This window comes from Lissotriton vulgaris, chromosome 5, assembly GCF_964263255.1.
Source record: "Lissotriton vulgaris chromosome 5, aLisVul1.2, whole genome shotgun sequence".
NCBI classification, from domain to species: domain Eukaryota; kingdom Metazoa; phylum Chordata; class Amphibia; order Caudata; family Salamandridae; genus Lissotriton; species Lissotriton vulgaris.
The window spans coordinates 1,310,856,801-1,310,878,761 of NC_141693.1; positions in this window are offsets into that span (position 1 = coordinate 1,310,856,801).

The window sequence follows — 21,961 nt, forward strand, 5'->3', positions numbered from 1 at the left end:
AAAGCAGCATCTATATGACACCCCCCCAATGATCCGAGGACGGTCAAAAATACAGGCCAATACTAGAATAGAGGCATAACATGAAAGCAGAGTTCAACAATATTGAGCCAAGAGGGGGCGTGGCCAGCTGCATGGCCGAGTAGGACATGCCTCGGCGCAGCTCCCGGCAAGACTGCACTTGATCCGGTGCTCAATCTACCTGGAAGCGTGAAACCGGTGAAAATCGGCTGAGGAGGCGTCGGAAGGTGTGAGGCATCTGGAAAGACCGCCGGCCCCGTCCTACATCCGAGGGGAGGCGAGATAATCGACGGCGTTCCACCGGAGACGGAGACCCTGGACATCTAAGATGGCGGCGCCCGAAGTCATCGGGACCATCAGCTGACGCAGAGGTGAGGCGGCGAGGGCAGCGGGAGGCGCCCCCCCACCCGCACGGAGGCAGACGACCCTAGACCTCGCCTTCCTGCTGGGGACCCTCCCCCCCCCCCACCCCGAGGATCCGGCGGCCCTGGGAGCGGAGACGGGCTGGGGCCTGCGAAGCGGGGGCCTAGATTTGCTGCTCTCTGTCCGCTGAGTGGGTCGCCCGGACTGCGAGACCTGCGCAGGGCGACACTCCCCTGGGCCTGGCGCTGCTTTGTGGGAGCCACGGAGGGGCCTGCACGCGGTGGACTTCCGACCCCCCCACACCCCCATCAACGGCGGTGAAGACCTGCGGGGCCCTGGCCGGGTTCCGGTGGTGTCCGGTGGATTGAGGCCTTACTTTGTGTGCTTGGGCTCCTTGCCCGCTCCTCCCCACCCCCCCGGAGAGCGCGGGGAACCATCGGGGACCTCACATCGAGAGGGGGATCCGGATTGGCTTTGCTCGCCCTGCAGAGGGCCCACTGGATTAGGAGTAGTGCTGGGAAGCCCCGGCTGGTCCCGGACCCTGTGCTGTTACCACCTTGGGGGGCTGAGGCCACTGCCCCCTCTCTGCTCCTGCGCCCCGGATCCCAACAGGCCCTTTGGTGGTCAACATGGGCATGAGAGACCCGGTGCCGAGGCCTGCCAGGCAGGAATCAATTGAAAACTACACCACTACACGGGCACAAAGAGAAGCGACCGTGGGGGCCCGGGAACCACAAACAGACACCGCTATGCTCCTGAAGGCGATCCAGACCTCGAGAACTGACATCCAGGACTCTAGAGCAGCCCTTGAAACCAAGATCGGGGAGGTGGCCTCTGAAGTTCTCCTGCTACGTCAAGATTTTAGGAACTTATCTGACAGAGTGGGCACGGCGGAGACCAGGATCTTGGAAACAGAAGACTCCATTACCTCCCTGAAAAACGATATGGCGGAATTGCAGGCCTCCCATAGACAGCTACTGTGGCGAGTGGATGACGCGGAGAACAGGGCACGCAGAAACAACCTGCGCTTTGTGGGCCTGAGGGAGGGAATTGAGAAGTCTGACACTGCGGCTTTCCTTCGCTCCTGGCTTACGTCTATGTTCCCGCAGGCTCACTTCTCTAACTGTTTCGTGATTGAGAGAGTGCATAGAGCACTCCTAGCCAGACCACCGGAAGGAGCAAGACCTCGCCCAATCATTGCGAGATTTCTCAATTATGCGGACAGGGATCTCATCCTTAGAGAAGCCCGGAAAATGGGAGAAATCAAGTTTGAAAACACCGTCATCATGATCTTCCCTGACTATAGCCAGGATGTGCAAAAGCAAAGACGCTCATACGACACTGTGAAAGCTAAACTACGAGAACTGAACATATCCTATATGCTACTCTTTCCTGCGAAACTAAAGGTCTTGTTTAAGGGCAAGTCACACTTCTTTAATCTCCCAGAGGAGGCTTGGCACTGGCTGGAGGAGAGACCACTACTACGGGAGGCGGAGGAGGAGGGTCGTAGAATCCGTGATAAACAAGCGGCGGCCAACTTCAGAAGGAGCCCGAACGGGTCACAGAGGGCACGACATCATCGGGCGGGCAGGCATTCGCAACGGACACCATACCCGTCCCAACAAGTGGCAACCGAAGGAGACCGGGGAGGCGGCGCCGCTGCTACCACTGGGGATCCCTTCGGGGGTCAAGGTTCAGGTGCCTGCTCCCAGCATCTGGAAATGCGACGGACCATGAGGATGATACGAACATCTCGGATGTAGAAGACCAGACGGCGCAATCCTTATACCCACTAGCTGTTGCCATCCGAGATTTGGAACAAGGAGAGCCGGACATCGCGGAGGCTACTGAACCTGAAACGCAAGACTCCCACTCCTGAGAAGCTACGGGACTGAGATCCACCATAGCAGTTCTTTGCTCTGGTACACGCAAGTAAAATTTTTTGTCCTTTGGGGTGGGCATACACCAGTTCAGAACGTGAGTTTGGACAGCTAGACATTTCTTAGCTGGGGTTGTTTAAGGGGTGGGCAACAGACCTTGCTGCCTGGCGGTCTGAACCGTTGATGGTTGTACGGACGGGATGGCCGGGGGGTACAGGTGGGGTGGGGGTGGGGGGAGCAAGGGTTGTTCGTACAGTTTGGTTGTTTGAGGTGGGGGGAGAGATACGATGTTGGGTGAACACAGTCATGGGAATTGGCGCATTTTGTGGATCTTTCGATACGGGCATTCGCCCGCACGCCTGGCCCCACTGCCTGGGGTGCAAGTGCCTTCCTGTTGTACTCATGGCCACTGAAACACTGAATTTCCCGACGTGGAATGTAAATGGTCTGGGTAACAAGATCAAGCAAGGTCTGGTGAACAACTTTCTCAAGAGGGTAGGCCCAGACATCATTTTCCTGCAAGAGACACATCTGAGGGGCACGGCCTGTGCATTCATAGCAAGGGGTAGGTATAAGGTATTGGGCCATGCGGGATACACAACTGACTCCAGGGGTGTGGCAATTATTGTTAAGAATACTTTCCCATTCCATGTCACACGTACATGGGGGGACCCAAAAAAACCAACAAAAAAAACAATATTGAGCCAAGCTAAATGTGTATATAAAAATTATATAAAAATATGTACGAATGCCTATATTGGCCAAAAAATGTTTTTAATCCAAAGTCTTCAACTCGAGGCCAAGTATAAAGTTATAATTAAACAACAGGGGGTGGTGATGGACAGAGTTTCTGAATTAAGCAGAATACTCTCACCCAGTCAAGAGATCAGGGCTTAATCCAACACCGTTTTTTAGCTCACTGCACCATCCCAGCTCAGAACCTGGCTATATGCAAATTAGTCTGTCCCTGGCCCAGTGTATCATGGGAACAGGGCAAACCAAACTACCAAGCCAATTCTTTCACTGGGAAGGAAACAAGCTACCGGGGACCGGTTTCTGGCATTTCAGCCGTCTTCGGCCCGGCTTGCTTGAATCCTGATGGTGCAATGAGCTAGGGACTCACGTCTGAGTATACCCTTCCACGCTTATGGTGGATAAAATAATTAAACAACAGGGGGTGGTGATGGACAGAGTTTCTGAATTAAGCAGAATACTCTCACCCAGTCAAGAGATCAGGGCTTAATCCAACACCGTTTTTTAGCTCACTGCACCATCCCAGCTCAGAAGAACCTGGCTAGGCTCATTGCACCATCAGGATTCAAGCAAGCCGGGCCGAAGACGGCTGAAATGCCAGAAACCGGTCCCCGGAAGCTTGTTTCCTTCCCAGTGAAAGAATTGGCTTGGTAGTTTGGTTTGCCCTGTTCCCATGATACACTGGGCCAGGGACAGACTAATTTGCATATAGCCAGGTTCTGAGCTGGGATGGTGCAGTGAGCTAAAAAACGGTGTTGGATTAAGCCCTGATCTCTTGACTGGGTGAGAGTATTCTGCTTAATTCAGAAACTCTGTCCATCACCACCCCCTGTTGTTTAATTATTTTGTCCACCATAAGCGTGGAAGGGTATACTCAGACGTGAGTCCCTAGCTCATTGCACCATCAGGATTCAAGCAAGCCGGGCCGAAGACGGCTGAAATGCCAGAAACCGGTCCCCGGTAGCTTGTTTCCTTCCCAGTGAGAGAATTGGCTTGGTAGTTTGGTTTGCCCTGTTCCCATGATACACTGGGCCAGGGACAGACTAATTTGCATATAGCCAGGTTCTGAGCTGGGATGGTGCAGTGAGCTAAAAAACGGTGTTGGATTAAGCCCTGATCTCTTGACTGGGTGAGAGTATTCTGCTTAATTCAGAAACTCTGTCCATCACCACCGCCTGTTGTTTAATTATTTTGTCCACCATAAGCGTGGAAGGGTATACTCAGACGTGAGTCCCTAGCTCATTGCACCATCAGGATTCAAGCAAGCCGGGCCGAAGACGGCTGAAATGCCAGAAACCGGTCCCCGGTAGCTTGTTTCCTTCCCAGTGAAAGAATTGGCTTGGTAGTTTGGTTTGCCCTGTTCCCATGATACACTGGGCCAGGGACAGACTAATTTGCATATAGCCAGGTTCTGAGCTGGGATGGTGCAGTGAGCTAAAAAACGGTGTTGGATTAAGCCCTGATCTCTTGACTGGGTGAGAGTATTCTGCTTAATTCAGAAACTCTGTCCATCACCACCCCCTGTTGTTTAATTATTTTGTCCACCATAAGCGTGGAAGGGTATACTCAGACGTGAGTCCCTAGCTCATTGCACCATCAGGATTCAAGCAAGCCGGGCCAAAGACGGCTGAAATGCCAGAAACCGGTCCCCGGTAGCTTGTTTCCTTCCCAGTGAAAGAATTGGCTTGGTAGTTTGGTTTGCCCTGTTCCCATGATACACTGGGCCAGGGACAGACTAATTTGCATATAGCCAGGATCTGAGCTGGGATGGTGCAGTGAGCTAAAAAACGGTGTTGGATTAAGCCCTGATCTCTTGACTGGGTGAGAGTATTCTGCTTAATTCAGAAACTCTGTCCATCACCACCCCCTGTTGTTTAATTATTTTGTCCACCATAAGCGTGGAAGGGTATACTCAGACGTGAGTCCCTAGCTCATTGGACCATCAGGATTCAAGCAAGCCGGGCCGAAGACGGCTGAAATGCCAGAAACCGGTCCCCGGTAGCTTGTTTCCCTCCCAGTGAAAGAATTGGCTTGGTAGTTTGGTTTGCCCTGTTCCCATGATACACTGGGCCAGGGACAGACTAATTTGCATATAGCCAGGTTCTGAGCTGGGATGGTGCAGTAAGCTAAAAAACGGTGTTGGATTAAGCCCTGATCTCTTGACTGGGTGAGAGTATTCTGCTTAATTCAGAAACTCTGTCCATCACCACCCCCTGTTGTTTAATTATTTTGTCCACCATAAGCGTGGAAGGGTATACTCAGACGTGAGTCCCTAGCTCATTGCACCATCAGGATTCAAGCAAGCCGGGCCGAAGACGGCTGAAATGCCAGAAACCGGTCCCCGGTAGCTTGTTTCCTTCCCAGTGAAAGAATTGGCTTGGTAGTTTGGTTTGCCCTGTTCCCGTGATACACTGGGCCAGGGACAGACCAATTTGCATATAGCCAGGTTCTGAGCTGGGATGGTGCAGTGAGCTAAAAAACGGTGTTGGATTAAGCCCTGATCTCTTGACTGAGTGAGAGTATTCTGCTTAATTCAGAAACTCTGTCCATCACCACCCCCTGTTGTTTAATTATTTTGTCCACCATAAGCGTGGAAGGGTATACTCAGACGTGAGTCCCTAGCTCATTGCACCATCAGGATTCAAGCAAGCCGGGCCGAAGACGGCTGAAATGCCAGAAACCGGTCCCCGGTAGCTTGTTTCCTTCCCAGTGAAAGAATTGGCTTGGTAGTTTGGTTTGCCCTGTTCCCATGATACACTGGGCCAGGGACAGACTAATTTGCAAATAGCCAGGTTCTGAGCTGGGATGGTGCAGTGAGCTAAAAAACGGTGTTCGATTAAGCCCTGATCTCTTGACTGGGTGAGAGTATTCTGCCTAATTCAGAAACTCTGTCCATCACCACCCCCTGTTGTTTAATTATTTTGTCCACCATAAGCGTGGAAGGGTATACTCAGACGTGAGTCCCTAGCTCATTGCACCATCAGGATTCAAGCAAGCCGGGCCCAAGACTGCTGAAATGCCAGAAACCGGTCCCCGGTAGCTTGTTTCCTTCCCAGTGAAAGAATTGGCTTGGTAGTTTGGTTTGCCCTGTTCCCATGATACACTGGGCCAGGGACAGACTAATTTGCATATAGCCAGGTTCTGAGCTGGGATGGTGCAGTGAGCTAAAAAACGGTGTTGGATTAAGCCCTGATCTCTTGACTGGGTGAGAGTATTCTGCTTAATTCAGAAACTCTGTCCATCACCACCCCCTGTTGTTTAATTATTAAGTATAAAGTTATAGGCCTAGATCATATAAAGTCAAATGTTCGTAAGAAAAAAAAAGCACCATTCAACAATACTAAAAAGTCACGTGCCATAATAATGAAAGTCTCCAAAGCATCTCATGAGTGGATAGAATAAGCAAAATAGGCAGCAACAGCTTCAAACATGAAATCACTGTCATCATCTGAAAACAGTTCAGCCATCCAATTAAGCAATGGGAAAGAACATACGTGCTCCTCCAGCACCGGATCCTCTAGCAACATCAGAGGACAACTCGGTGAGTTCTCAAGAACGCCATGTGCCAGAAACTCATGCGCCGCTGCGGGTATGTCCCACTGACCCATTAGTCCATGCATCGCTGCCAAGGCCATAATCCTTTCGGCAGAACAAACCAACTCGTGAGCAACTACGGGGCCCATCAGGTGATTAAAATCGACGTCAGGAGATATCGGCAAGCATAGACACAAATCAATGGCCCAGTCAAAATCGCAGCTCAGGCAATGAAACACAGGCTGGACACATGTGAAATAGGAAAATCGAAACGATAATTCAAATGCTGTGCTTAAAGTCGCAAGCGGCAGGGTGCCATAGTAATCAAGCATCCGGTTACGAAACAGTGTCAGAAGGTGCTGAGCGGCTTCTTGAGCAGGATGGGCATCCATGTTTTAGGAAGCAGAATAATATCAAAATGCCTGCAGCCAAAGCCAGCAAAACAGGGAATCCGCCAAACAAACTCGAAAATATAGAATGGAAGAAAGCGGGGATGACACCAAAAATCTTTTCGAATGTAGTCACGAGACCACTGCTAACCAATTTTAAAAAATGAGCTAAGCCAGACGTGGAGGAGGCATTAAAGATTTGATGAACTAATTCACAGAAATGAAATGGCAAGTCAGTATTTAAAAGTGCCTGCACCTCTGTGCGTGTGTTAGCTATGTGAAGGACATAAGTTTCACGGGCCGAGCTCAGGGCCACTTCCTTTTGAGACAAAAGAGCTCTTATTCTACTCATACCATTGAACTCCGCTTTCAAGGTTGGGATGCGCGGCCAGATGGAAACATATGAATTCCCATGTGTGGGAGGATATAGTACATTTTTGCAACACACCACACGTTCTGATACAGTAACCACATAAGCGATACCGACCATTAACCCACAACACTCTTCGTTATTCAAAAGCAAATAACTACCATTTGCCAATAATGTAAATGTGGGAACTATTGCTGGAACTGGTGTGCCTTTCAAAACACAGGCTAAATTAGGCCGGTCCTGATTATAAGAACCGTGTAACTGGATGTGTCTGCATATTAATGAACGGTCAGGCGACTGTGTGCATTCTTCACCATTAAGATTCACTTCCTTTCCATCCTTCAGACATCTGTATGTGTATGGTAAAGACCATGCCTCATGGAGGAATGCGCGGCAAAGTGGTTCCTATCGCCCTATTGCAATATATCGCATGCAATTAGAAAATTTGTACAAAGCAAATGGTAACGTAATTAATCCATGGATAAGCCATGTTGCAGCAGCTGCTTCAGCTACAGAAAAGGGTAAAGATTCTAACTTCTCAATATGTAACATAGAAAATGATGCATCCCGCATTGAAAGCATGCGCTGCTTGTCAGTCAAATTAAATGGGGCAAAGTGGGAGGACACGTTCATGTAACTCCAGGGCACACGGCCCGCCTTAAGAGTCTGTAGTGTCCATGCAAACTGCATTACCGAACGCAATTGATTTTGACCATGGTATAATACAGACACCTCATCATTCACAATGTCAACTACAGAAGAAACAATATTATTCAACGTGTAAATTCGGTAAGAAAGCATGTTAATACTGTTATCAACAACTGCAAGCACTTTTTCCAAATTTGCTTGATCAATTGCCCTTAGGCGCTTAGCAGCCTCAATTTGTGAAAATTTCCAAATTTCATTGTAAACCGCATAAATCCACCGTTTAGATCTACCCTTAGCCGGGCCTTTTATAAAATCATTTAAATCCACATTATCATTTAACTGTGATAGATATAGTTTAACTGCAGCTAACGTGGAATGTTGCAACCAAGTCTGACACAGTTTCCCCACAGAGTAAGTTGTTACAGTATGATCAGTTTCAAAACGGGGATCAGGCCTGACTTGTGTAAACCCTTCAGTTAAACCCAGAAAACGACGTTGGCAAGAATCAGCACTTCTATGCCACATCAGCCAACCCTTCGGATCGAAACTGGATACATTAACGGATGAATTATGCAATAGAGTTTGTAACTCACAAATGGACAATTCAGTATAATTATCCCAACCTGAATATTCTTGCAATTCGGGGATAATTGGTGTATTTAATTTTTTAGAAGTAGCCAATCCAAAGCATGTTGTTTGGGAAATAGTAGAATTTAGAAACAACATGTGATTCGAGATGAGACATGCACGATGCAAAGCCTCAGTTCCTTTTACCTGCCAATCTTTGGTACCCCAAACCGATTTAAGGTCAATTGTCTCCTTCCATAGCTCGTAGCCATCCACAGCTAACTTGTCTAGAAAGGACTTCGAATACAGCAATTTTGTATCGGTAAGTCTAACTTTGGACATGGACTTTTGTGTCATTTTGAAATAAAATGACTCAGGATTTGATTGATTAAAGTCTGTAAAATAAGTGTATTTTTTCAGAAATGTACTGGAGCTGCCTCTTAATGGAGCTGGGCAATGTTCCCACCGTGTGTAATTTACAGTAACCCTTCTGGAACTTGTTTTATGCAGAAAATGATTACCATAATGTTGAAAGCAAAACAAATCACCATAATTAACAGAATCTAAGTATAAATCCTCAGCATCAAAGGCAGCATAGTATTTCAAATCACAGAATAATGCTTCCACGGCCTGAATATCCCAATCATCAGAACGTATATTTTGTTTTACCACATCCCCCATGTTTACTCTAAGCACATTCGGAACATTAATCACTTCAGTGGGGCCATGTATTTGAAACCTATCCCCATCCCACACAATCCCATCAAGAACAGGCCAAGCAGTTATGTTAACTGTATTCAAATCCCTTTTCAGTCTCTGTGCTGAATGTGAAAAGGAAAGAGGGGCCAACGTTCCATTAAGGTACCGAACTCCTGTTCTTTCTTTGACATAGTGGCCATTGAACAGACGGAAAAAATAAAACACAAAACCAATTGAAAATTGAATCATCCAAATGTATGTCCAAGGGGGAACCAAAAAATGTTTTTTAAATAAAGTGGCACATAATGCTATATTTGAGGGTTTCTTCGAATGTACTGAAACAGAGTCAAAAGAGAATCTGGATTGTGTGGCCAAACGAGTCTGCAAATCCGGCATTGATAAATCAGTTGGATATGTGTAGTTCAGCTCATCAGTGTCATTAACAGGAAAAGTATTTAATAAAGGACTGGAAATAACAGGCATCTCGAGGGACACCTCTGGTTCAGCACCAGAAGTAATGGCCAACACAGAATGCCTCACCATGGAAGGACAGGATACTGCCGGTGTCATGCTATGAAGAATCGGCCACCCTGTGTATCTTGACATTGTCAATTGAGATAAATCTGTTTTCCTTACGACCTGGAAGTGGTGGTAATATGACTGTTCTCGTGCCCTTCACTCCAAGAACTCGAACCGGTGCACGATATGAAGGACCAAACTCTTTCTTGTTTTCGATCTTCTCTCGAACCAGTTCTCCAACTTGGGGTAGCCAGCCAACTACCGGGATCTGCAACGCATCATCCGATGTGGAGAGCAAATGTTCCTTAGCTAGACTGTCTCTGGTCTTTTGTAGATCCTGTAAAACATTACAATGTTCATCTACGTCAAAGGCCGCGGCCTGGGCCTTGCAGTCTAGACCGTCAAGGTCAGGGACATACATCTTGATACCAAAGAGCATTTCATATGGGGTCCGCCCACCCAGAGACCTTCAAGGGAGATTATTAAGCGCACGCTGCACGCCATTGAGATGGGCCAACCAGTTTCTGCCAGTGCCTATAACTCGAGCTGTCAAAGATTGCTTTAAGTCACGGTTCATTCGTTCCACTACATTGTTACCCTCAGGTCTGTATGGAGACGAAAACTTGACTTGGACCCCTAACGAAACCATAGCATCCTTATACGCCTTAGAGGCGAAAGCCGGACCCTGATCCGAATGGAAGGTACCACAGGCAAAAATCCCTACAAAGACACGCAAATCCTTAATGACAGTCCGTGAATCAGCGCTCCGATGGGGCCATACCCACACAAAGCGTGTGCATGAATCAACTGCTACTAAGATGTACTTATACGCAGTTTCAGAAGAAAAAGGACCGCAGTGATCCAAATAAACACATCCTAGTGGTTTATTAGAAATGTACAACTGTGTCTAAGGCAGACGCGCAGCAGTTGAAGGTTTAATCTGCTGGCAAATGTCACATTGAAGGACATAATTGCGCGTCTGTTTGTACATTCCTGCCACCAGAACCTCTGTTGTAGCTGAGTTACAGTGGCTGAGACGCCCGCATGCGTAGACGCCACACCTTCATGAGCTGCTGTAATCAAAGTAGCTCTGCGATCCGAGTTGGGAATTAAACGTTCGCCAACTTCAGGAATTTTTACATAAGGAACCTTATCGGGACTTAAGCGGTATGTGTACTTTGAAGGGAACCCCGCAGGATATTTACCTCCCTTCTCAGTGGCAGCAACAGCCGCCAAGATGTCATCATCTATTTTACTTTTGGACCGTGTAACTGCTGCAACTATGTATTTTGATACTGCTGACTTCGCCGCTTCATCAGCAAGCGAATTACCGACAGCGTGGACTCCCACACGCTGGTGGCCAAGAGTATGAATCACAAACACAAGTGGTAACTTTTCTTTAAGTTCCGCCACTCGGACCCAGATCATTTTATGTTTTATCGTGCTACCTTTGGAATCACAAAATTCATTCTGAATCCAAAAGAACAAGTTTTCATTGTAAGACTGGACACAGTAGTAAGAGTCCCTTACGATTAAAGTCGTCACTCCAGGATCTGCGTACTCCAATGCAAGCATCAGAGCACGAAGTTCTGCTAATTGTGCGGTGCAGTCCCCAAGCGTCTGCGTGTGCACGACACTGGACTTGAACTCATCGTTCACCATGGCACCTACCACAATGGCGCATGCGGAAACGTAGGCATGTTTAGAGCCATGCGCAAAGTGCGCCGAACCATCAGTGTAAATGATGCAATGGAAATCCTCCAACGGCTGCATTGCTAAAGGAGCAGGATGAACGAATTCATACTGTAAGTACTCCTGCGACCGTAAAGTGGCGTCAAAAATAAATGTGACATCCTGGGATGTCAAGGATGCAGCCCATTGAATCCACCGAGGGTGCAAAGCTTTGGAATTTGGTACACTGGCTTTCGTAACTGCCTCTAAGGCAGGACACGGGGTAACAACCAACATGGGTTTTCCCTGTGACAGGGCACGTTCCTTGAGAATTGCCATCTGCACAGCCGTCAAATTTTTTTCCACAGTGGAAAATCGCATTTCAGCCGAAGTGTACAAGTGTGATTTGTAAGTAATAGGTACTGTATCTCCTTCAATAAAAGTTAGGTACGTGAAACCTACCGTCCCAGGGACAATTCTTATCACCAGGTTGGTCTGGTTATCACGAGTCTGTAAATATTCAGAAGCGAGCAAATCAGCTTGCAGAGACTGCAGAATAGCTGAATGCTCAGGCAGCCAACATGATTTGGAAAAAGATGGTTGTATCAAAGCATACAAAGGCTTGATACGCTGTGCTTATACCGGAATTTATGTTCTTCCGAAATTAAAAAAACCCAGTAAAGATTGTAATTTTTTCAGTGTTGTCGGAGAGCGCAACTGTGCGCATTTCTCCAGGAAGTGAGGAGCCAAACCTTTTCCTTCATTGTTGAGTTCATAGCCTAGAAACAACACTGTGTACTCTGCAATGTGCGATTTTGCAAAGTTAAACTTGTAACCCATGTCTGCAAAGTTACAAATAATACTGTTCACTCGACACAGATGCTCCCAAAGTTCGTCGTCTGTGAGATAGATGTCATCCACAAAAATTCCACGGACTCGATATTTCTCGCTCCGGTGCCTTCTCAACTCACGGGTTCACACTCTGCGACTCTGGGCAATAGCTTGCTTAATCTCCACAACGGCCCCTCGCGGCGGGATGCCTGGCTTTCACCTTGTGGATACCCTGCCTGGGTTATCTCACAGGGGAATACCAGGACGGGTTCCCTAAGCAAGCGCCGGGAAACCCTTTGTGGGTAGCTGTGCGCTATATAAGCTCAAATACATTTACATTTACATAAGAACAAGCATCTGGGTCGACCCTCTCCAACAGAGAGACTATGCGGGCGGAAAACACTCCAGGACTCCAGACGCCGAAACATGTTTTGCACACCGCTGCACGTGAAGGAGGTCCATTGGGAACTTAGACCATCCAATCTATGGGCATAAAAACCATTGGAAATGTCAAGCGTGGTTTTGAACCGCTTACGCACAAGACTATTCACAAGTGCAGAGCCGTGGGTGTTCTGTACTGCACAGTTACGGCAATGCGAGTTCAAATGCCGGTAATTCAAAACCAAACGATATGAGCCGTCCGGCATGTTCAGAGTAAAGAGGGGGTTATTCATCGGTGACACACATGTTTCAATTACACCTTGATATTCCAATTGTTCAAGGATTGCCGCGACTGAAGCTTTGGCTTCACGTCGTATGGGATATTGAGGTTGAGGCTGCGGATGAGACCGTAAAGGAATCTCGTGGCTTGGGGACAATTTATCCCAGCCACATTGATTGCGGTACACAGCCGGTGCAAGCGCCAAAGCCCACTCTTCTGCAAAGTGCAGCGCTTCCACTTTCGAAACAGTGTTCGCGAAACTAGGGAGGATTACCTCCTCCCCTCTCGGAGCTGCGAGAACAAAAGGTGGGGGCCAGTCAGCCTCCGAAAGCAAAATGTCATACGTAGATGAAAGATTTTCCCAAAACACCCCTTTTATGGAACGCTGTATGTCACCTTCTATCAACAGGACAATTTCAAAAAGTCTATCAGGGGGAGCAACTCTTGTATCAGCTGTTTCAATTACAACATAAGTATCAGTCGCTGTCACCTTCAGTAGTGGACATAGGGCCTCTCTCACTATGGTAATCTCAGCCGCGCTGTCCAGCAAGGTCAGAGCCCACGTCAGATTCTGAAGCCGCGTTCTCACAATCTGGGGCATATCGATGCGCCGTTATGGCAGCGACTTTCTTCTTGGCAAACTGCGGCCTCTTGGGCGTAGAGCCCTCCTGCTTGTCTGCACCGTTGCGCGGGCGGGGCTGGTCACGTCCTTGCTGGCCACCCCGGCCCCTGCTTCCCCCTCCACCACCGGTTGGCGGGGCCGATGAGTTATGAAAGGAACGAGGAGAGCGTTGTTCAGAAGCCTGAAAACGATCAGGAGATTTAATCTTCGCGCGGTCGCAGAAATCATAAAAACTTTCGACTGCGCAGGCAATGGAGACGCTGGGCGAGATGTCTGAGCCTGTTGTTGTTGTTGCTTACCCTGTTTCTGTTTTTTAGGCCAATTTTGTTTTTTATTCGGATTGGGCTGAACCGCCGCTACCGAAGATTGTCCCTGGGACTGCTTTTTCTCTTTATCAAGACCCTTGGCATTGCGGCCAACTGTTTTATAAGCCGCCACAATTATCTTCGCTAACTGTCGGGGTTTCTCGGGATCGGGAATCGCCTTTAACGCGTTAGCCACCTGAAAGTTCACTGCATCCCCCTTGACAATCGCAAGGATCAGATCGCAAACCACATCAAAGGTGCCACACAGGTGCATACCCAACGCAATCGCAGACTCCGGTCCGTGATCATCTTGAACCTGTTTAAGGACCATAGACAGATTGGACACAGACGGGGTGCCATAGCACCTCGAATAGACCACTGCAAAAGTCTTACCCCAGGTCTCACAGTCAACAAGCTCAGGGGCCAAATCTTTCGGCAAACTAAGCGTTAGAATCCGGTGCTTTTCACCAGGAGTCGTATTAGGAAACACAGCCTCCAGCTGGTCAAATTTCTCGGCAAGCCAGAAAGGAAAATCATCCTTATCCTGGGGCTTCTTGCCCATTACGGAATTCACCATGACAGGACTGATTTTCAAACCAGCCTGCCCTGCCGGAAGAGCTGCACCTCTAGGGGCTGCCCCTTGAAAATTACGACTTGTGTAATGTACAAGGCCTCTAATCACGGCAATAGCGACTACATGGAGTCGCCTAAGTTCACCCACGTTACAAGTGCCGTGATTAGGGTGAGGAGTAAATCCAGCCAAAGCGGGACAATTTGCGCCCGGAATGGACAAAGGACCTAATCTTGGAGCAGTAAAAGAATGGGGTAGGGCGCCACCAAACCAAACTCCATGCTGCCAAACATCGATTGGTACTTCCTGTGCTCTGTACGGAGCATACTCAGCAGGTACAGGTGACACAGTGTACGAGTGGAACACACCAGAATTTGCGTCCACCGCCGGAAATGTCACCCACGAATAAAACAGTTCGTATGGGTAAGCATGTTCCGCACTCACCACCATAACCACAGCCAAGCCTGTCAAAGGAACATCATAAGCCCGCAAATGATCACGCACCGCAATGCGACTATGCAGCGGGATGTCCACGGCTTGTGCCATGACAGCACAGGAAAGAGAAACAACAAAGCAAACTTTGTAGCACAACTGGGTAGTACTTCAAGGAAACCGTTTCAGATAGATTCAAGCTTGAAAAGACCTATTTTAAAAATAGGTAGGTTTTTCCGACACCACCGCTTACCGGAAACGGCAATGAAGGGGTTAAGGTTTGAATGATATACTACTCGAGTGTCATGATATAAGACCACCAACGTATGGGCGCCATGTAGCAAGGATTCCGTTCTCTTACAGAACTGTGCATAGAGATCCGGAACCTCAGTGAATTAGGGTGACCCAAAACTCACCTCAGTATCCAAAATCCCCTTACCTAGCTAGCTACAGTGTCTCATTGGTCATAACAAACTCCCAATGACTTAGACAAACCAGAACATGAACTTAGGTTACCTCAGGTATCGTGGAACACATGAACACTCTTTCGCTCTATAATCATTTCAAACCAGAACGTGGAGTAAAAAAGGACACGTGCACTTTTGAAATATTTATTATTCAATGCAAGGTTCTCAAACGCAGTATCTTATATAATACAAGAAGACATATTATAAGAATCAGAGTTATCAGCATAGTCACTAGTCCATAATAAGCAAACGGTGATAGCATATTATAATGCAAAAATCAATAGAAATTTATATCACCTATTTCTCGCACTCCCTGTTTAGCATACTATATTATATCTAAGAAGGTCTCATTTGGGTTTTAGCAGGGCGGGCCCATACCTCTAAATGTCAGGAGGAGAGGATCACATCATCTGCTATCAGCTCTCTGCATTCGAAGAATCATCAAGTGTGTTTTTGCATTCTCAGTAACTCTATCTTAAACCCGCTTAGAGCCCAATGTTGGCAGCAACTGTATTTGTATTATGTCTAGTGGTGCGAGGATCAGACCTCCCAGCAACCTTGTGTTAGGTTATTCTTAGAGGGTTCAGCACTCACTGTTCAGACAGTGTACCAAGCACGACTGATATCAGAGTAATAACATATTATTCTCAAATAAATCACATCTTTCGTCTAGGTTGAAAATACAATAACAATTATGTGTCGTGTGCAAACTGAAGCCAAAGGAAAATATGTCGTTTAAACACTTAATAAACTCATGCTAACTTAACACAGTATATATAAAAGCAGCATCTATATGACAGTGGTGTTGAGCAATGTTCCCATTGGTGATATGTGAAAACAATTCTGGGATTCGCAGATTTGTGCAAAAAATGATGACCATAATGCAATACATTGTGTCACAATCTGATGTGTCTTCCAACATTTCATTAGAAGAAAAGGCAGCAGATTGTTCTAAATCAGACAACATATTCTTTACAGTTTCATAATACCAATCATCGGAAAATTTACTGGAGGTAATGATATAATTTATGGATATTTTAAATAAATGTGGTGTTTTTAAAAGTTCTGGTGGACCAAATATATTATAGTCAACCTTGTCCCACACTATACCATCAGGTATAGGAACTGCTGTAAAGTTTACTGATGACAAGGCTCTTTGTTCATGATGTGATGAAAGATGATGTTTCAGAATCAGATTAACTTTTGATGCTGCAGAGCTTTGTCTAAGATAAATTCCATTAATAAGCATGCTAACAACCGTTACTAACCCTATCCAGAAAAGACAGAAAAGTATCCTGGTGATTACCCAAAGTTTTAGCATAGGTGATACCAGGTAAGTCTTTGTAGGAAAAATTAAGAAGTCTTATATTTGCTGCTGATGAGTTTTTTGCGCTGGCATCATTTCAGGTTCACTTGGATCCAATGAAAAGGTATTAAAGTCGATGAAATAGCCAGATGCAGTTTGATCTATTTTTGGTAGTCCCGCAGGTTTTGTTGCACTTGTATATGGGTCTAGTTGAGGAATGTTGATGAAGACATCAGTGTTAGGATAAACATTAATTTGTCTTTCATTTTGTTTTTTCAGTAGTTCAAAGAAACTTTATTTCGGTCAATATGACCTAAAAAGTATAACCCGAAACAGACATTTACATAAGAGATAAAGCTACATCATGCTGATACATCATACTATTAGTCATACTTAATAAAAAAAGCTAAAACCAATTAAAATTGTACACCTATTCTCATAGTGGAATTAGTTTGGATACTTTGAGATTTGGGATATGGCAAGTCTTACACAATCAGTTTCGGAAAGTGCATAGTGCAATGTGTAGATAAATTAGCTAAAAGAGAAACAACAAATATAAAAACTTTACAATTAAAAAACATTATGCTATACATGTAATGATTTACAATAGGGTAATTGCTTATGCTAGATATGTGCATCATCATAGGGCATCCAATGGGACATTTGGTGATTCAGATAAACCCTTCTAGTGCACCACATTGAAAACAAAAAACCAGCAACCGATATACTATTGGGATGCTGGTATCTGTTTTCAATATCCTGAAAGCTTCGAGACAGCGCCTATTGCCAAGGTTCCTACACATCTGTATCAGCCAGCGCCTCCTTGCCTTGTGATAGCCTGGGCAGCTGAAGAAGACATGGAGCTCAGATTCCTTATGGCAATCACATGCAGCACATTGAATTGTTTGGTGATCACTCCACTTGGATGTAAAGCAGCGGTGTGGAGGAACCCCATGTCTATATTGTAGATAGAGCTTCCTGGCTGCTGGTGGATTTATAAGATCCAGTGCAGGCTCAAAGCAAGGGTTGGCTTTTAATTGCAGAAACCGGTTTGTGAGTTTCCCGACTCTGGAAGAGGTGTGGAGTTGAGATAGTCTATACTCTTTGTAGCAAGCCTTCACTTGGTCCTTAGATATTAACAGACAGGCTGACTTAGGTTTAAGCATGGGCGAATTTTGCGAATTCGCGATCCACGAATTTGCGGATTTGCGAATTCGCGATACGCAAAATTCGCGAATTTGTGCGAATTTGCGGATTTTTGTTTTTTTGCATGTTCGCTGGGTTTTTTGCGTGTTCGCTGGGTTTTTTGCGTGTTCACGGGGTATTTTGCGTCTTCGCGAGCCGCTTTCATAGCGAAGTTACCCATGCAGTCGTTTATGGGAGAGGGAGAGAGAGATAGATAGATAGATAGATAGATAGATAGATAGATAGATAGATAGATAGATAGATAGATAGATAGATAGATAGATAGAAAGAGAGGGAAAGAGAGAGGGAGAGAGAGAACGAGAGAAAGAAAGAGAGGCCGAATCTCTGAAGGGCCAGATTCCTGAGTTGCCCCTACAGAACATACAGCTTTTTATTTTTAGCAAAATGCATATGAAAATTGTGCTGTAAAGGTCTCTTTTAGTTTAACCCCTCCTGACAACTCAAAATGGGTGTATTTGCCATCCTCTCCCTTCTTCCTGTTTTTTATATCTGTAAGTGCTTCCTGATGAGGTTTAATTCCTTGGACAGGTGCCTCGTTGCCTACTTGTAACTATTCTCTGACCCTGCTTCAAGGGTCAGAGCAGGGTCAGAGAATAGTTGCAAGAAGGCAACGAGGCGCCAGGAAGAAATTAGCAGCAGGTGTCCAACTTGAAGTTAATTTGTTTGTAACCCTTTTGTAAAAGGTTACAAAGAAATTAGGTTCAACTTTTGCACCTGCTGCTGTAACCCTTGCTGGGCTGAAAATTCGTCCCCGCTGATTCGCGGATTTTACCGCGATTTCGCGAGATTCGTGGATCGCGAAATCGCGGAAAATCTGCAAATTCGCCCGCGAAACGGATTTTACGCCCACCCTTACTCAGGTTCAGACCAGCAATCCCCTAGACTCATGCTAATTAATAAGGATTTAATATATGCCAACCACAGGGTTTTTACAGCTCCTCGCATCCTTAATACATCTTGTAATTCCTCCCGATAAGGTGTAAGTTCGGGGGTGGTCCATAAACGTCGCTAGTGCATTATGGGTTTAAGGCTCGCTACTTCTGCTGTTGGAATTATGCCCGTATCAAAACACAGCGGAACTAGCGGAGTACTACGTGGCAATCTAAATAGCTGTCTTAGCTAATGGTTCTCCACCTGTGTTAGCTTATACAAATTAAGGTGGCCCCAAAGCTCTGCGCCATATAGAGCCCCACCTCTCGCCTGAACCCTATAGATTTCAATGGCTGGGCTAATGGTTGTTTTGCTAGACTTGTTAAAAACCTTCATGATGCCACCGGAAGATTGTGCTAGTTTTAGCGTAGATTTTGTAATGTGTGCCCCCCATTCCATAGCCTCAGAGATTGTAATGCCTAGATAAACAAATGACGACACTCTCTCAAGGGGTTTGCCCTTTGGGACGGGTTAGGGCGTGTGCTTTTTGGGCAATTAAAAGCCATAAATTTTGTTTTCTGTAGATTTATTTCTAAACCTCTGGCTCTACAGAACAACACAAATTTGTCCAAAACCCTTGGAATTCCCATGGGCGATTTAGAAACCAGTAGAGTGTCATCAGCAAACATCATTGCCGAGATACTACGGGAGGCTAACTTTGGGCATCCAAGTCTTTTTCCACAAGCAGGGCATCGATCAGGCCATTAATGTAGAGGCTAAATAAAGTTGGCGCGAGCACGCACCACTGGTGTAAGCCGCGGTTAATGGGTATGGGTGCTGTGAGATTGCCATTGTTACCATACCTAATTTGCGCGTAATGGCATTCATGTAAGCGTTTAAAAAGGTGAATTAAATATGCGCTGACCCCCATCTCACCCAAAACTAACCATAATTTCTCCCTGGCTACTGGATCAAATGCAGATCTCAGATCTACAAAGATCAGGAAGAGACTGCCTCCCTGCAGGCTTACGGTCTTCCAGTGCAGCAATTGTAGTCTGAGTACTTGGTCCAGGGTCGACAATTTTTCCCTGAACCCAGCCTGTAGGACATACAGTACCCCCTCCCCTTCCATCCAAGACTGCAATCTGAGCAGTAAGACCCGTGAAAATATTTTCTGAGAAATATCTATTAGACTTAAGGGTCTATAGTCAGTTGGAAGGAGTGGGGAGCCCTTTTTAAAAATTGGAATAATTTCTGCATGCAGCCAGCTGGGTGGGATCTTCATACCTTGCAAAATTGAGTTAAAAATTATCCAAAAGTAAGGGGCCCAGATATCAGGTTCGGAACTAAAGAGATCTCCAGGGATCTTGTCCAGACTTGGAGCTTTCCCTGGGGCTATTCTTAACATTGCGGCCTGTATTTCTTTTATACTAATACTCAAGTCCATGACTCCTTCGGCACTTCGCGGAGATGTTGTACCGGAATTAGAAAGTCCCCAGAAAGTCCTCATGTCTCTATCCCCTAATGCGGTTTTCATTGTGGCCCAATTATCATCTTCCCACTTTCGCTTTGCTACTTGTATGGCTACTTTATAGTTAGCTCTTACTGACCTCATAGATAGGTGATCTTTGGCTCTAATAGATAAAACCAGTGCCTATTTGGCCTTGCGACAAGACATATTATACCAAGGGTGGGTGGGCAACTTGTCTTGTTTTAAAGGTTTAATAGGATAGAAATATTCTAAGGTAATTTTTCCTAGATTGGTATGGATCATTTGAACCTGCTGTAGATCTATTTTCTTCATGCTTGCACTACCTAGATTGGACACGTCTGTGAGTACCGGTAACAAGGCATTTTGATTCTGAATTTGAGTTTGAACTTCATTTTCAAGAGGAAAGAGTTCCATGGCATTATTGCATAGACCATCATTCCGTGCTGGGGACTCTTCAAACGTGATGAGTCTTTCTGTTTCAACTTCCTGTATTGTAGCTAGAGGAGGGCGTTGGCTACTCAGGAGTCCACGTGGCCTACTATTTAGTATCGGCCACATAGTATGGTTTATTCAGGTCAATGGAGACAAATCTTGTTTTACGGCAAGAGGTGGCAGAAGTACAATTCTTGTTCCTTCAACTGCCAGGACAGGTACTGGCTTTCTGTATGAATGTCCAAATTCATTTTTGTGTATTATTTTTTCTTTGACCAGACACCCGACTTTAGGGATCCAGACAGGTATTGCCGTGACTGACTTGGATTCCCCAGTGGTGGTCCGCTTTACCTGGACATTGCTTTGTAGTGCCCTGGATTCATTCAGATCCTGTAATAAGGCCAAATGTTTATGGATGTCAAAAGGTTTTTCATCTGCCCCTCTGCATTCAAGATCAGGTACCCACATTCTCGTCCCAAATAGGACCTCATAAGGAGTGACACCCCCTAGGGAGCTTCTTGGCATGTTATTTAATGCTCTTTGTACTCCATATAAATGTTTGCCCCAACTACCACCCAAATCTAATACTCTAGCTGTTAAAGATTGCTTTAAGTCCCGGTTTTTCCTCACCACAACCGAATTTCCCTCTGGATGGTATTGAGAGGGGTACTGCAATGCTACACTCAAACCTGACATGGCTTCCTTGTAAACTTGAGAGCTAAATGAGGGGCTACGGTCAGAATGTAATGGGCCAATTGTGTATGTCCCTATAAAGACTCACAAATCTTTGATAACAGTTCGAGCGTCAGCCAAGCACTGGGGCCACACCGTTAGGAATCTCGAGCAAGAATACACTGCAACCATGATATACTTGTAAACCCCATCTGTTGTAAGGGGCTGCAGTGGTCCAAATAAACACATGTGAGTGGTTTGTCTTATATTAATAATGGTGTCTGCGCTGGACTTGTTATGGTGGAGCCTTTCATCTGCTGGCAGATGTTGCATTTCACGACATAATCTATAGTCTGCTTCGTTAATCCTGGCCACCAATAGTGTTGTTTCAGCAAGGAAACAGTCGCTGTGACCCCTGCATGCGCGGAACCCAAACCCTCGTGTGCAGCTAATATTAAGCCTAATCTGTGATCCATATTTGGTATTACTCTATCCCCCACTCCAGGAATCTGAGCAAATGGAATGTTGTTTGCATCTAACTTGTAGGAGTACTTGAGTGAATTTTTTTTCGAAAGTGCTGATTTATTGCATGTAGCAATAATTGCAACCATAATCTTAACATCTATTCTCGTTTTTGATTGAATGAGTGATTGCAGCTACAGAAGCCGCACGTACATCAGTAC